Here is a 17817-nt window from a genome sequence, read left to right as displayed (position 1 = left end):
GAATGTCACATCTGAGTGAGACCCTTGCAAGGACCTTCTCAGTCATTCTGGTGAATGTGCAAACCTGGAAGTGTGTGGTAGTTAACACCTCAAGGGGTAATGAATGCTTGGCTAGTGTGAATTAGAAGCCAGTGGATAAATTATCTTCTCTTCCAACCCTTAGGCAGACAATTCTGAGGTGTATTCTCCATCATTCCTGAGAGGATTGTCAGGCTAGTTGCAGCAAACTTCTGTGCCCATGGTGGCAACCAGGTGGATAATTCACCCTCAAATTGGCCTTCCCTCTGTTTCCCTCTTCCCAGTCCCCACTCCTGTTTTTTGGGGATCATTTCCCAAAATACTTTCTGCATGCAATTCCTTGTCCCGGGCACTGCTTTTTTGGGGACCCAGGCTAAAACAACATGTTCATTACCTCTCTTTAGAATATGGGGATACTTGTCATTTATTGTCCTTGCTTTGTGGAAAACTCTAGACCAAAGGAGAAGTCCCATCTAACATCCTTCTGCACATCATTACTGGAAATGGAAAGCTGACAGTCATAGACTGATTGCCAAGCAGAATCCCACACTGCTTAACAGCTTGCACAGTGTTCCTGTTGATGTGAGTTCTTCTTGTTCTGGTTTTTGATTCGGGGGTAATGTGAGGTGGACAGATAAACCTTGATTTAGATGTTGAAGAGGGTCTCTAAGAGCAGGAGTCTATAGTCTCTAAATTGGAGTCTATAGTCTAAGATTACTTTGTCTATATTAGTTATGGTTGTTAGCTTTAAGCAAAGACTAAGAAAAAAAGAGAGCTATTGGAAGGAGTAGTAGATGCTGTGGCATGCCTCCCGATTCCTCATTAGGACTGAGGTATGCTGTCCTCCAGCCCCCAGGATGTTCACTGGAGGTAGCTCTGAGCTGAGGCCTCCCCTGCAATTGTCCTTGGCTAAAGAGGGCCACCTTGCCCAAGGTTACAGCCCCTTCTTGGTGGCAGCCTACATCCAATACCTGGTCATTTTGGAGGTGCAAAGCCTCCATTGCTTCAAGGCAGGACACCTCTGAAGGGCCATCCTAGCTGCAGCTCGCCAGGAATTGGCTGAGGCCTATGTGCAGTGCACAATTTCATTTCAGGTCCTAGTCTCTGCTGAATCCCACTTCCTTTCCTCCCTCACAGGTGTTGTTGTTGAAAGCACTTTCCAGTAATCTTTCTGCACAAAAATCACCAGCTCAATCTGTTTCCTGGGGAACTTGAACTACAACAGAATGATACTGGGTTGTTTGCAAAATCAAACTAAACATAGGCAGCAGAAAGGACACAAAGCAGGGGAGCCCCAGAGATCTTAGTGGTAGAAACTTTTAAACCTCTTAAACCTCTTAGGGTACCACCAGGGTATCTCTGCTCCATATTTAAATCCCTGGAAGGGAGCCTCTGATTGGCCTTGTTTGGGCTGGGAATCAGGGCCCTGTGATCAGAACTACCTGGGGTAGTGGAGAGGAAAGAGAAGCAACCTGTGTCTTCCAGATCATGGTATCTGAAGTTTTCTTGGAGGAAGTCAAATAAATATGTGGGTTGAGGATGGGAGCTCTAAGCAGAGGATGTGGTGGCTCATTTAAGATCACACATTGACAAAGAGCACAGTGGTGTCAAGATTCTGGGACAGAGGCAAGTTAGAAATAAAACTCTTGATGTTTTTCCCAAGGTCCATCATACAACTGAAATGGAAGACTATGGCTTGCTGACCAATTCTTGCTTATTTATATAGGGGGATAAGTGTCCCTTCAGGTGGACTGAGAGTCACCAGAAGATTTAGGGGAAGGACCCTGCCTCTGGGGATGCATATGTAGCTGTTTCTAATAAGTACTTTCTATGTATCAGAAAGCCGCCAAATATCATTGTTCCTCCTGTGAGTTCAGAACCACCTGACAGACAGACACAGGGGTCATATGGGGCTAGGTCAGAAGATCAGCTTGATTGATAATAGATTGGTGGATGTAGCCTGGATATACAGCTACATCCTTGTACTAGACTCCTGCATCAGACATACCCATTCTTAAACCAGTCATGAGAAGAACTGGCCAGACGCCGTAGGCTTTCTCATTAGGGCAGGCGCTCAGCGCATGGCACAGAGCAGTCTTCCTGTAGGGGGTCAGATCCAAAAGAAAGAAACCAGATGGGGCTGAATCCGACATGCTCTGCTCCTTCTGTAAAACTCACCACCCAGAGTGAGCAGGAGTGAGGGGAGGAGTGAAAGGATAGGTGTGTTGCTCTGGTTCTTCCATGTGTGCACATGGAGCTGGGGAAGTGGAAGTGTGGAACAGCTACTTGCCATATATTTACATATACTAGCATATCTAGTTTCACAACACTGTGAAGTATCACTGTCCCCATTTTATAGAACAGGAAACTGAGGCCAAGGCCATCTTCCAAGGAAGTGCTGGCTTGGGATTTGAACCAAGGAACCAAATGTCCTCTGATCTGAAAGCCCATGTTCTTTTCAGTGCCCTTTACCTGCTCCTCATTTGGAGTGCAGGGGCAGGGGAGGACTCCTGGCTCTCTTCTCCAGCCCTCACAGGGGTCCTGAAGCTGCCAGCTCACTTAGGGCCTGGTTGCTTGAGTTACCTCATGTGCCTGAGTTCACAAAGGCTTCTGTGGGAATATGACAGATTTGAAGGGGCAAACACTGGGCCTATACCAGGAAGGCTGGGAATAGGGCTCCTTTCCTGTGGTGCTTAGCTTTGGTCTCCCCTGCAGGACCTATACCTGCTTGCTAGACCAGGCTGTCCTCACATGACCAAAGAGGCTGCCACAAAGTCCTCACCTTGCCTCCCACCAGACACCCTGGGCCACGGCAAGAGCAGCCCTTCAGGATGGGTCTGCAGTAATCAGCTCCTTCCAAGGAAAGGCTGGGCCCACCGGGGTCTCTATTAGCTCAGGCATGCCCTTTAGGCTTAATTCTCTCTGCTTATGAAGGCCCAGGACTCAACCCATCCCCAGCTGGCCAGTCTATTCTGTTGGACTCTGACATTTTCCCCAAACCTGGCTTTTCTCTTGATTTCCTTACAAGCCTTTGTGTCATTCACCAAGTTGTTATATTTCTTGCTTTTTCAGTCTCTGCAGATGTTCCAACTACTACACATCCCCCTTCTCCCCCTCCATACCCATCTTCCTCTTCCTCTCTCCCTTTATCCTTCTGTCTCTTCTTCCTTCTCTCTTCTTATTGCTCACCCCCGACCTTCTTCTTGACCTTCCCCTCTCTTCCTCTCTAATCCTTCCCCCGAACCCCAGGGAGATAGGCCTGTCTGCAAAGGAAAGATCTTTGTCACGTGATTATTAAATCCCCAACATGTTATCTAGTAGAAGGCAGCACAATAGGAGTTTTCTTCTAGGGGCAAAGGGGCTATAAAGGATTTCCAAATATCATAGAAAATTACCTGAGGACGCTGAGCTCAGGGTGAAGGTGGGTAACAGTCCCAATCCCCAGGGAGACGAAAGTTAACAAAAGGAGAAGGGAGGGTATTTTATTTTCATTCATTTTATTTTCTTGACAGTTTTGCCCAGAATTATCCCTGTCTGTATTATTATCACTTGTAAAAGCATTTTTTTCATACCATTTAATCTATCAGACTTTTATTAAAGCCTAGATAAAAGTGGGAAAAAAAAATCTCATCAACATCAGCCACCAGAAGGGAAATTTCAGAGACGGAGATGATCAGATTTCCAAGTTTATTGAAAAACCTATAGATAACTGCATGGCTGCTCATGCTATTTTATAAAACAAGTGCAGCCAGGCGAGCCATTTAATAATGTGGGAATTGTTGGCTGTGCAGATAGTGGACAGAGCATGAGCTCGCCTCGGGAAGGCGTAGGATCTTGCGGAAATGAACACTGCGGCACACTGCAGGCTGGCAGCACAGTGTCACTCTGCAGGCTGAGCCTCCAGCTTCTTGGGAACCATCCACAGTGCAGCCAGCCACCATGGGACACGGTGCCCAGCTCTTTCCAAGAACAGTAGAGCCCACACTTATCCCCTCCCATGTCAGCCATACTCTGGAGCTCACATTTGGAGTAGTGACACGCTTTCAAAGGTATTTAGTCTCACCACAATCATGAGATAGGTATGAAAACCCCTCTTTTCCAAATGAAGAAATTGACCGCCACGGGAGGGAAGGAACATTGGTGAATCCACAGAGTGGAGTGGCAGTGCTAGGGTGATTACCTAGGGGTCCAGTTCCAGTTCCTGTGCTCCTTTTGCTCCATTGGGCTATCCCATCACCAAAAACAGTCTAGAGCTGGAGATGATAAAGAAACCACCCTTTGACCTGCAGGGTTAGAGTGTGAGAACTGGTGGGTGGGTGGGATAGGGGAGTCAGGTTTGGGCAATAGAACAGAGGAGTAATGTATACTCGAAATAGGTTCATTTCCTGACTCCCCCACTTATCTGTGTGACCTTGTATACGTCACTTAACTTCTCTGTGCCTCTATAAAATGAGGAATGATAGTAATATCTACCTCACAGACTTGTGGTAAAGGTTAAAAGAGATAATGGATCAAGCATTTAATACAGTATAGTAATTTGGATAAACGGTATAGAGTTGGGCCCACTTTTGGAATCAAAAGAGATTTGTAAAAGTGCCTCACACATGTCTGTCCTGTAGAGGTGAGCAAGTATTTTCAATCCCTTCCTGATATCTTTCCTGTGGCTAAGAATCCTTACAGGCACTTGGGGCCCCTGCCTTCCCTGCTGTGGACTAGGATGCTTGTAGGTACCAGGTTAGGAGAACTGCTTCTTGGAATTGCCCTGTGACTGTACAATGTGCTATCTGTGGCCCTGCCATTGTTTCACAGTATAACCTTGAGCTGACCTCAGTCTTACCTGGCTGGGCCTCTGTTTCCTTAGTTATAAAGGGAGAAGGATAGAGCTAGGTTTGAGGAAGTGTAGTGTGTGAACTTCTACATCAGAATCAACTCCATTGTTGATGGCTGAAAATGTTGATTCATGGGCCTTGCCCCACGTTGGCTCAGTCACAATCTCTAATGTTGCTCTAGAATGTATATTTGTAAAAAGTCCTCTCGACTTGCCCCATGCCCTGGCCTAACTCTCAGAGATTCTGATATAATTGACCATTAATACATAATGAAAGTAAATAATGGATTAATAAATTAAAAATTGATTTACTTTTTAACTTTGGTTGTTTTTAAGATTTTCGTGTTTGCTTTTTAGCAGTTTTACTACATGTGCCTAAATGTGGTTTTCTTTGAACTCCTCTAGGGTTCGTAACACTTCTAGAATCTGTGATTTGATATGTTTTGTCAGTGTTGGAAAATTCTCAGTCATCTTCTCTGTAAAAATTGTTTCTGACCCATTTATTGTTTTCCTTTCTGGGACTCCAATTACATGTATGTTGGACCTACTTGCCATGTCCCATTATGTCCCATACACACCCTTCTACTACCACCTGTATTTTCCATTCATTTTTTCCTCTCATTCTTTCAGTGTGGATATTTTCTATTGACCTATCTCTGAATTCACTGATCTTTTTATCAGCTGTGTCTAGTTTGCTATTAAACCCATCTATTGAGTTCTTAGTTTTAATTATTGTATTTTTCAGTTCTAGAATTTTCATTTGATTTTTAAAAATAGATTTTAACTCTTTGCTAAAATTAATTTTCTCTTGGACATATTAATCAGTTATTTTGAAAGTCTTTGTGTGATCATTCCAACATCAGAGTCTCCTTAGAGCTTTTTCTTTCTACGTCTATTTTTTCTCTTGGTTTCTGGCCTTTCACATCTCCCAATATGCTTTTTAATTCATTTATTTAAAAAAGTTTTTTTGTTTTTAAATTTTGTTTTGTTTTAGATGGAGTCTCACTCTGTTGCTCAGGCTGGAGTGCAGTGGCACAGTCTCTCAGCTCACTGCAACCTTCACCTCCCAGGTTCAAGCGATTTTCCTGCCTCAGCCTCCCAAGTATCTGGGCCTACAGGCACATGCCACCACACCCAGCTAATTTTTTTTTTTTTTTTTTTTGTATTTTTAGTTGAGACAGGGTTTCACCATGTTGTCCAAGATGGTCTTGATTTCCTGACCTTGTGATCTGCGCACCTCGGCCTCCCAAAGTGCTGGGATTACAGACGTGAGAGCCACCACACCTGGTCTTGTTTTTGTAACTTTTTATTGAATGTCAGGCATTGTGTATGAAAAACTGAAGAGAGAATTTGAGCATCTGGATAATGCTATTTTCCCCTTAGAGCATTTACTTCTGCTTTTGGAAGTTAGGATAGGGGCAGATTGTTATAATCCAGTCTGGATTGAGCAGATTTGGAGCCAGGCTTTAGTCTTTGTGAATACTGGCTTATCTTGGGTTAGTCCTTATTCCCAGTCTTCAGGAGTTCCTTCTGAAAGCTTGGGTTGCATACCAGGGCCGCTCCTTTTTGGCGATGGCTGAACTATTTTTGTTTTCCCCAGGATGGTGGGGCAGCAAAGCTCTGCTTAGCTTTGTAGCCTCCTGGCTGCTAGTTTCTACTTCATTTCTCCTCTTGGCTTCTTTGCTGATCAGTTCCTACAAGCACAACTTCTCAGCTTTTAACTTTTTCTTAAGAATCAACAAATGCTTTGAGGCAAAAAGCTGTGCCAAGTATCAGGTTCAGTTCTGTGCTTTCTTTCTCTCTGAGATCTTGGTGCCTTAAGACCTCACCACATTTGATAGCTCTCTGATGTGTTCAAACAGGGCATTTCTATTTGTTCTTGGTAGTAGAGTTGATCTGAATATGTTAGTCTATCAAAGGCAGAAATGGAACTCCCTGATAATGGTTTTTAATCTCTTCGGGTGATTTGAATGTAAGATGCACTGGACAAAATCGACTCCTTGCCACATCATAAGAACCACCTTAGGCTGTTGTTTAAAAGTGTTGATTTTTCTGGTACTATCCTAGATGTACTGAACCAGAATTTCCAGAAAAAAAAAAAGACTGATTTGTTGTGCTAACAAGTGCTTCTAACAAAGGCACACTTGAGAAGCACTGAATAAGTGGCTCTTTAGAATCCTTTTTGCTATGGTTGCCTGAGCATATTCTGGTGACTCTAGTGACCCCACCCATGCAATGAACCCTGTATATATAGTGGCAGGAAAGAGCCTAGTTATTCTGATATGCAGAGGGTCATGCCTTTACCACCGCCTTCGACTTTATTTTGCATTCTGTAACTCCATGAGTGGTAGCTCTCTTTGCTGAATTATTTCTAATTTTTTCCTTGGACATTTTAATCAGAGATGAAAAATGACTGCTCTTTTGCTAGCAGTTCAATCTAAGAGGAAGTTATTTGCCTCTTAGAGGTACATTAATTTGCAATGGCTTTCATGCAGAAGGCAGAGGGATATTGTGGACAGGGACTTGGATTCTGGGGATCAGGGATAAGCCCAGGGTACTTGGCTCGGGAATTGTAGTAGTCACTTGCCCCTTCCCTTCCTCCCTCCACTAATGTAAGTTTCCTTTGCCTGCTTGAGGGTATCTCCAAATTAGGTTCTTTTCCAGCTACCAGTGGTAGGACTAGAGTGCAGTTCTGACCCTCATCTCTGGAACCCTTTCTCACTCCTGCTGGCTCCTCTCCAGTGGATTCCCCACTGTCCTGCACCAATTCCCTCCCCTTTGTCTCTCGCCCACCTTCTTTTCTCCTTTTCTTCTCTTGTCCTTCCCTTCTCCTCACCTCCACCCCAATCTTGTTTCCCCCATTCCAAATTCAGAACAGAGGCTGTAGTGTCCTCTTGTGGACCTCCCTCAACTGCTTCAGCCTTCTCCAGGACCAGCTGTCAGCAGAAGCAAAGCTCATGCAGGAGGGCAAAATGGTCCAATTCCTTTTCTCAGGGCTATCTAGCAAGACCAGTTCCTGTGGTTCTCTCTGGCTCATGTGGGGATGCTTCCCACTTTGGAGGTCTATGATTGTCCTAGTCCATGGCTGCCCAGTAAGTGCTACTTAAATCAGTAGGAAAACAATGAAGTGTGGCCAGTGGTAAAGGGGCAAAGGACATAAACAGGTAATTCACGCAGGAGGAGACACAGATAGCCACAGATATAAGAACTATTTAATTTCACATTTCATCAAAGAAATGCAAGCTGAAATCATGTGAGTAGTAAAAAATTATCAGACAAGTCAAGTTTTGGCTATGATGCAGGGAAATGGACACTCATACTGCTGGGAGAGTGTATGTTTTTAAGTCTTTCTGGGGAGAAAATTGGCAGAATATAACAAAAATCTATAATTTTCTATGACTTTTGAATCTGTCATTCTACTTTAAGGAATTCATCCTAGTGAAATAATGTATGTGATCTGCAAAGAGTTACAGACAAGTATATTCAGCATGAGGCTGTTTTATTGTAATAGTGATGACTGCTGCTACCCAGAGAAATACAACCATACAATAATAAGGGGTTGCTACATTCATGCCAGTTGTACACTCTGTTGTCATTAAAAACATCATACACAAATATTTAAAGAGGAGGAATGTTCAAGCTCTTTTTTAAAAAAATAAAAAATAAAAGCAGTGTATCGTAATAATTGCATTTTGGTGGGGAGGAACGAGCATAGAAAAAAGATCAATGGATGCAAAATGTTACCATGTCTGTCTTGTGTGTTTTATCATACACAAAAATCTAAGTAATATGATTATTAAAACAGAGAAGAAGAAAACAAAAATTCCTAGCATGTGGGAAGACTGGCCGGCCTGCATTCTAGTCCTGAATTTGCCTCTTGTTCTCTGTGAGGCTTTGGGCAGGTCACCTCAGCTCTTTTGGTGGGCAGTTTCCTCATCTAAAGCAGATCTGGCCCTGTGTAGCAGCATTCATGTCTGTTCAGTGCTTTATCAGTCCCTTTGCTAACCCTTGTTTTACTTTGATCTCACATCTGTGCCTTGTAGATCAGCACTCTGTGGGCTGTTGGCTATTTTACCATCACTTGATAATTGGGTATCTCCAAATTCGGTTCTTTTCCAGCTACCAGTGGTAGGACTAGAGTGCAGTTCTGACCCTCATCTCTGGAACCCTTTCTCACCCCTGCAGGCTTCTCTCCAGTGGAGAAACTCACCTTATTTTCATGTACTGTGATACAAAGAAAGGTTTTTTAAGGGTCATTGGAGGGCAAGCATTTGAAGGAACTAGAGTAGCCTGGCTAATGACCTGGTGCAGTGGCTGAGTTACAGCTGGTCTGGAGGGCAGATGATCCACAAGGTTGGGTCTGGGGTCAGTTAGTAGTTGAGGATGGGGGTGTTGGGAGCAGATCAAGGCTAGGACTGAAATAGCCTAGGAAAAGTGTTGAAAAACAGAAAACAGTCATTGAGAGAACTGCTCCAGGTTGAGGGGATGCTCTAGGAATGGTAGCTTTGCTGGAGGTTCAGCTCAGGCTCCTGGGGGTCAGATACCAGTACTTGGAGGCCTCAAGAAAACAGTGGGAGCCAGCCCCATAGGGCTTAGCTGAGCAAAGGAGAGATGTTTTTAAGGCTGTGAGCAGGCATGACAGGCATTACTGGAGAGCCCAGAAACAAGGATTTGGCACATGCAGGCTTACATACAAATTGCAAGTCTGCATTTCTGTAAAATAGACAGCAAAGGAAAATGTGTAATAGATGGACCAATCTAAAGATAGCCTGGAAAAATGAACTCACTTAAGTAAAAACCAAGCAGTTTACTTCCTGCTCACTAGCAGGTCGAAGCCTAATCTTTAAAACTGATGTCCTTATCTCAGAGCTCCCCAGGTGATAATATTAGCCCTTACTGACATGGTCTCTATCCTCTCCATAAATACCTTTCCCTGTAACAACAACAATAAAAATGTAGCTTTCTAGCCCACGGGTCTGTTTTTTGATTCCTAATATGCCCTGAACTGAACTCCTTGGTTTATGGAAGAAGCTCAATGTGAAACCGCAGATCGACTCTTTCATCACAATCCTTTTAATTACTGCATGTACCCAATTTTATTATCCAATTATGGGTAAGATTAAAGTTCATCAAACTACATGTTTTATGTGAAGTTCCTTCATTTCCAAAAGATCAGTGGAACATTAAAGAACAAATGAAACAGTCAGTTGCAGATTATACAGGTTGATTTATTATTGATCTTCCATAAACAACAAAAACTGGCTCTGATATTTTCCCCAGCATAATAGGCCTATGTATACAGTACCCTGTATATCTTTTCATTTCAGCCTTGAAAAAAATACGATATATCCCCAGTGGGACTCATAATTTCGCTGAATGTATAGTGCTTAAGGCTCCACAGCGCCCAGCCAGTTCGTTACAGCAGATGGATGAGAGCCCACTGTTTCATGAAATTGCTTTTGAATATTTGCAGGATGACCTTTTCCCACACTATCCCACGAAAATGCATTAACTCCTTCTGCACAAGATGGAAACATGCTTTGCTGAACCACGCTCCTGCAAGGTGAAACGTGACAGCTTTTAATATAAAATCTTTCCTGACGTGTTCCCCACTGCCAAAAACAATCTCTGTTTCCTAGAAGTTCCCTTTCAGAGAGAGGAAAGTGGAAGGAGCAAACACAACTCCTGGGTGACATTTACCAAGGTCACACAGCTGGTGGTGGGTGGTGCCAGGATTATAATTCAGGTCTGGCTATCTCCAAAGTGTTTGCTTCTTCCATGTCCCTGGAGCACATTGTTTATGCCTGTATTGTAGCTTTATCCTTTTCTTCCCTTTTATTTGAGCAATTTTAGCCCATTTTCCTTCCATCATAACGTGAGCTTATGGTTTTATGTCTGTTCCTCTTTGCCACCACTTCAAGTGTACCTTGCATTTAGTAGCTACTTGGTGTATCAATCAGGGTTCAATCAGAGAAGCAGAAGCACCAGGAGGTCCTGCATGTATTAATATATATCAGGTTTTGTTATAGGATTTGTTAGAGGAATTTGGCTGTTGCATCTTGTGCTAGAGCTTGAAGTCCACATCCCAGGTTGTTGGGTAGAGAAGATGGATGTGAAGTAGAGGAGAGCGAGAGCATGCTGGAACCCCCAAGCACAAGTTGGAGACCATGGGCTGGACTGGGTCCTGGGTTGCTTCTTTTGCCTCTGACCTTGATGGTATAGGTGTTCTACAAAAGCCGGGGCCCCTCATCCTGCAACCAAGCATATGTTCCTGGCCTGGGAGTTGGAGAAGCTGAAGCAGGATGCAGGGGAAGCTGGAGCAGTTGCAGGCCTGGCTGCAAGTCAGATCAGTGGCAGCATGCGGGAGCAAAACGCTGCTGCTTCTCTTCTCTCCAAATCTCCTATAAGGATCTCCCTTGGTCCCTGCCCTAATGGGAAACCTACAGGAGAGGGAGTTCTGGGAAATGTAGTTCATCTTAACCAAGTTGTCACATTAGAAAGTCACTGTGGTCCACTTCTGTCAACTTGACACCCACATGGATCACCTTCAACCATACTCTCCAAATAAAGACAAGAGCAGAGTCATGCTTCTGCATAACATGACACAACCAATGCACACAGAGCCAAACACTTTCTCACCCTTTCCCCAGAAGAGGGTGGAAAACCCCTTTTTGTCTTGGAGTAAGTCTACTCTTATCTTAGCTGCTTCATACTCCCCCTTTGATACATGTTAACTTAAATCCTGAGATACACGTGCAGTTGCTACTAACCCCATCTATGTAGATGATAAAGGAATGGCAGAGGTGGAAACACATATGTGGTTCATATATATGAACATGTATATAAAAATTAGACATACTCAGAAATAAGAAATCAATCCTTATTTCTACATGGGTCACATGGTCATAGCTGGTATTTACAACCACCTTTATTCATTGTTCATTCAACATTTCCTTTGCCTTCAGCAAGAATGGCAGGTTGTAGGTCTAGGCCAGGAATCAGAAAACGTTTTTTGTAAAGAGCCATATATTAAAATGTAGGCTTTGAGGACCATTCAGTCTCTATCACAACTACTCAACTGGGAATAGCTGTGTTACAACAATAACTTTATTTACAAAAACAGGATTTACCAAGCTGGATTTGGCCTGTGGGCTATAGTTTGCTGATCACTGGCCACGGCCATGAGCAGTTCTGCCTGAACTGGGTTGTATTTTAGTTTTACATTAACTTTAATCATAGAACAAGGGAGTACTAAAAGGCACCCCAGAGTATTTCCTGAATCCCAGACATGCTCCTCCTTACCCTATTACGTAGGACCAACCCATTTCACTCGTGAGAGTCAGGATCAATCATTCCCACCAGTGCAGTGACCCCTGTTGCCTGATGACTCAATGACAAGAGGGGCTCAGAGTGGCTGGGTGGCTGACTCAGCATCCAGGTCAGTGGAACCACTGGTGTGTCCCCTGGTGGAAGCATTCTTCTCTGTGGTTGTGAGACCTCTAGGTACACAGCCTAACGTTGTTGGGATGAAAAGTGTAACTTTTGTTAGTAGATATCTAAGGATAATAGGGAGATAAGCCACTTTGTCCCTGGTTAGAAGCTGCTGGCCCCTGATGGAAATACTAGAATTTAGCAGTCTCCATATTTTTATTCAGTTAGCAAACACTTATTAAGTACCTACTGTGGTGCCTGGCACTGGCTGGAATGCAATGGTCACCAAGACAAAGATTGTTGCTCCTTTCTGGAGTTCCCAGTCTAGCAGTGGAGATAGACATTACACAAATCAACAGACACAGAGTTACAAATGGATGCTATGATCAAAAATAACCGAGGGGACCTACTTTAGTTAGGGTGCCATCCATAGAAAGCCTCTCTGAGAAAATGACTTTTAAGATGAGACCTGAAAAATAAGAAAAGTAGATTTATGCTAGGACCAGTGGGAAGCGCATCCGAGCCAGGGAACAGCTTGATAAAGGCCCTGGTTTTTTCCGGTCCAGTTTGGGTGGAGAAGAGTGAGCCATAGAAAATGTGGCGTAAACTTGGAGAGAGAGTCACAGGATGGATTATGCAAGGCTGCAGGGCTAAACGGTTAGGATTTTATGCACTGGGTACATTGGACAGCCATGGAAAGGTGTTAAGCAGGGAAGTGGCTGCTTTGGTTGCTGGTGGAGAGTGATTGGTAGGAGGGCAGGAGAGGATGTGAGGAGATAAGGCAAGAGGCCCTTGCAGTCATCCCAGTAAGACATGAGGGCACCTTGGGTCAAGTGGTTGTTGTGAAAATAAGTGGGTGGATACTGAAGATATATTTTGAAGGTAGTATTGTTAGTGCTTGCTGAGGGTTTGATTGTAGAGAAAAATGGAAAAGGAGGAGTCAAGGATGACTGTCAGGTTTTGGGCAGGTGGGTGCTTCTGCTATGTATGTACTAGAGAAGATTGGCAGAAAGAGAGGGTGAAATGAATTTTTTATTATAGTAAAACATATATAACATAAAATTTATCATCCTAACCATTTTAAAGTATACAGTTCAGTGACATTAAGTACATTCACATTATTGTACAGTCATCACCATCACCCATCTCCATAATTTTTCCATCATCTCACTCTGAAACTATGTGACCATTAATCAGTAACTCTTCATTCTTTGACCCCCCTCCTGCCCTTGGCAACCCCTATGCCATTTTCTGTTTCTATGAATTTCAGTACTCTAGGAGTAGTATGATAAGTGGAATCATACAGTATCTTTTTGTGATTGACTTATTTCACTTATTTCACTTAGCATTATATCTTCAGGATTCTTCCATGTTATAGCATGTGTCAGAATTTCCTTCCTTTTCGAGGCTGAGTAATATTCCATTGTATGGATATACCACATTTCATTTATCCACTCATCTGTCAATGAACACTTGGGTTGCTTCCACTTATTGACTATTGTGAATAGTGCTGCTATAAACATTGATGTACAAATAAGGCTGAAGTTCCTGCTTTCACTTTTCAGAAGTGGAATTGCTGGACTATAGGAGAATTCTGTGTTTAACTTTTTGAGAAACCATATTGTTTCCATAGCAACTACACCATTTACATTCCCAGCAACAGTGCACAAGTGTTGCAATTTTTTATAACCTTGTAAACATTCATTTTTAAATAATAGTCATTTTAATGGGTGTGAAATGGTGCCTCATTGAGGTTTTGATTTGCATGAAATACAAATTTAAGTTTTGACATGCTGGGCTTGAGATTCTTGTGAGACATCCCAGTGGAGGTGTCAGACAGTTGGATGTCAGAGGCTGGAGTTCTAAAGAAAGGTAGGGTTAGAGGTTAATGTTCATGTCACCAGCACATAAGTGATTGTGCAGGGCCTGGAGGAGGGCACTGAGAGAGTTAAAGGAGAGCACCCAGAGTGGGTCCTGTGGAAATCAACCAAATAGAGGTGGGGGAGGAGAGGGAGAGAAAAGCCATTGCAGTATGGGGAAGTGGGAGAGTGGTCCTGTAGAAGCCCAGAGAAGAAGCTGCTTCAGGAAGGATGGGGTGGCCACCTGTGTCAGGGGAGCTACGAGGCCAGGTGAATTCAGGTAGCTTGGGTCACCTAGATGCTGTGCTGGTGCAGAAGGGATTTGAGGAGCTGGGGCTCCAGCAAGTGTGAGGTGAGCTTGAACCATCATGGACGGTTTTCATTGTAGCCACTGAGGTTACTGCTTTCAGAAACTGTATCATTCAATTATGCATTCCCTGTCTGCAGGTTGATGGAACCTGCAGAAGTGCCCATTGTCCTTTCCTGTTTTAAGTGGGTGGAGGACAGTTTTCCATGAGGTTCCATATTAGGCCTTGCTAAAGCCTCTTTCTGGAACAGAGAGTCAGCAAAATTGTTGGGTCCAAAAGAGGGATGCTTATGCAAATTGGGATGATAGTTGGGATGATAGTTGGCTCTGTGAGTGTCCTGATATATAGAAATGTATGTCATTTAGGGCTTGCATTGGTTGCATATGACAGAAAACTCATCTAACTGTGGTGTAATCACACAAAAGTTGGTTTTTCACATGTAACAAGAATACTAAAGAAGCCTGTTCAGGACTGGTTCAGTTCCTTAAAGGATAAACCAAAAGTCCAATTGTCCAGGTTTCATTTGGCTCTCTGCTTTGCCATTCTTAATGTGTGAGTTTTATCTTCATGGTTGCAAAATGGCTGCTGTTCTTCCAGCCTTCACTTTCACATTCCAGGCAGAAAGAAGATAGAAAGGCAAAGGCACAGACCATGCCAGCCGAGTTGGTTTTGTTTTCCTAAGTTCTCACACAGTAAACTTCTGTTTGCATCTCATTCGCTGAATGGGTTCACCTAGTCTAGCTGCAGAGGAACTGGAGAGGTATTTTTAATTGGACATATTGCCATGCTGAACAAAATCAGAGTCCTATTGTTGGAATAGACTATGGAGAGAAGGAGAGAATGGGTATTAGCTAAGTCACTAGCAGTGTCTGCTGCAGCTAGGAAGAAAGAGTAATGGGCTAGGGGTTCAGGAGAGGAGGAGGCAGAGCATAAGAAAGAGTAAGGGTCGGCCATGGTGGCTCATGCCTGTAATCCTAGCACTTTGGGAGGCCAAAGTGGGTGGATCACCTGAGGTCAGGAGTTTGAGACCAGCCTGACCAACATTGTGAAAACCCATCTCTACTAAAAATAAAAAAGTTAGCTGGGTGTGGCGGCACACGCCTGTAGTCCCAGCTACTTGCAAGACTGAGGCAGGAGAATCACTTGAACCTGGGAGGCGGAGGTTGCAGTGAGCTGAGATCGCACCACTGCACTCCAGCCTGGGTGACAGAGTGAGATTCCATCTTAAAAAAATAAAAAAGGCTGCGCACGGTGGCTCACGCCTGTAATCCCAGCACTTTGGGAGGCTGAGGCGGGCAGATCATGAGGTCAGGAGATCAAGACCATCTTGGCTAATAGGGTGAAACCCCGTCTCTAATAAAAATACAAAAAAAAAAAAAAAAAAAAAAAAAAAAAAGCCAGGCGTGGTGGCAGGCGCCTGTGTTCCCTGCTACTTGGGAGGCTGAAGCAGGAGAATGGCATGAACCCGGGAGGCGGAGCTTGCAGTGAGCTGAGATCGCGCCACTGCACTCCAGTCTGGATGACAGAGGGAGACTCTGTCTCAAAAAAAAAAAAAAAAAAAAAGAAAAAAGAAAAAAATAGAGAGCAAGGCCACTGATGCCTCAGTGGTGCTCATTATAAAGCTGAAATATCATGTCAGCAGTTTTTAAACGGTGCTTGAACTACTTTCACCTCTTTCTAAATGCGTCTTTTTTGACTCAGCAAATACCCAAAATGTTTCCTGTTACTCTAATTTGTACACTCATTTGAATCTCCTTCTTTACAAATGCCCAACTTGTGAGACCATAACATTTTTCTTTATTTATAAACAATTCTTTCTGGCTGTTTAGGAAAAGAAAAAGATGGATAATTAAAAAACACATAATTACCCCAAAGCAACATTAATTCTACTTTGGTGTCCCAGGAGGGAACTCCATCCTGGAGAATTCATGAATGCCTGACCTGGACAATTGTAATGAAAAAAAGTCACAGGAGACCAACATTTTGAATTATTGATTAGAGGGGTTTTTCAGGCTCTTTTTGCTTAATTATGCACTCTAAAAGAGGTGACGCAGACAGAGGGAGAGACTGAAGATGCAGAGGTTTAGAGTAGGTGAGAGATGAGAAACCGCTGTATTGTGTTTACCTTTTTATGAAGCTGTACCCTTGGAGTTCTTGGGCAGTGGCTAAAGAAAAAAGGGGTCTTGAAGGAGGAGCTTAAGGATTGAATAATGAGTTCCATGCTTGCTTCGACAGCACAGATACCAAAATTGTACCGATACAGAGATGAGCATGGCCCCTTTGCAAGGATGACATGCAAATTTGTGAAGCATTCCATGAACAAAAAAAAAAAAAAAAAAAAAAAAAGAGAGAGAGATCCCTGCTGGTCTTTTGACAAAGAGATTTCTACATATGAATACTGTGCTTATCCTGTGGAGTGGACAGGTGGACCAGGTGCCTCCCTTCACTGCACACTTACTCTGAGAATCCTGGCATCTTGACACAGGCTCCCCAGAACCCCATTTTCCTGAGAATCATGTGCTGGGCTTCCCGGGAGAAATAGTAGAGAGGCATTCTGGGATGAAGGCCTGATTTGGGGGTAAAGGGATCAAGATTTTGGAACTAAGGCTGCTCTATGCTCACAAAGGAGCATCTGAATAACCTAGAAAGCATCCTGGGAAGGGTCAGTTGCTGGGCCTGGTTTCTAACTAGGATGCTCTTTTGTGGGTAGTGCTGGGTGCTGTTATTCTGGTGGCTGCTAAGCCAGCCCTGGGATGCTCGTCACCAAGTCCTGTCAAGTTGGCAGTGCCCTCTGGGATCCCCTGCTGCTTTCTGCCTTGCTGGCTGCATTCTGTGGCCTTCTCTCATCTCAGTCCATCCAGAAGCTGCTGCATGCGTCCCTTGCTCTCCTAGAATGCTCCCTGGCCCCTTCGCCCTCAGACACAGTGGGTGCCCCCCTCCCTCTATCAGAACTCTGCTTACTTGTCACTTCCTCCAGGAAGACTGCTGGCACCTCCTTTTCCTATATTAGGTCAAGGCCTCCTGTTAAACACTTTCCAGCATCTGGTGCTTTTTATTCTTACAGTTTATTGCAGTTTGTGATGAAATGTTTATTTACAGGATGAGATGCTTAACATCCATCTTTGTCATTAGGCTGTATGCCCCACCAGTGCAGGTGCCGTGCCTGGTGTTGCTTACAGTGATATCTCCAGAGCCTTCCTCACCACTGGGCACATATATAGTAGGCTTTGACTAAACAAGTCTTCCTCTCCACCACCTGAGGCTGATTTATAGTTCCCATTTTATGAATGTGGAGGCTCAGAGGGGTTCATTGGCTGACCTGAGGTCACACAGTAAAGGTTACTGGTTAGGGTTGAGCTGGAATTCGTGCCCA

The 17817-nt window shown here is 43.8% G+C and overlaps 1 non-coding gene across 1 annotated transcript; it reads left to right on the top strand.

Moving 5' to 3' along the window:
• The first annotated feature begins 16663 nt into the window (after positions 1-16663).
• LOC119628167 (U6 spliceosomal RNA) lies at positions 16664-16767 on the top strand. Its single transcript, XR_005244476.1, has one exon. It is a non-coding gene; the product is annotated as a U6 spliceosomal RNA (small nuclear RNA).
• Positions 16768-17817: the final 1050 nt, after the last annotated feature.

Source organism: Chlorocebus sabaeus, chromosome 26, assembly GCF_047675955.1.
Source record: "Chlorocebus sabaeus isolate Y175 chromosome 26, mChlSab1.0.hap1, whole genome shotgun sequence".
Taxonomy (NCBI): domain Eukaryota; kingdom Metazoa; phylum Chordata; class Mammalia; order Primates; family Cercopithecidae; genus Chlorocebus; species Chlorocebus sabaeus.
The sequence above is the reverse complement of the archived record's forward strand: the minus strand, read 5'-3'. Positions and strand labels throughout refer to the sequence as shown.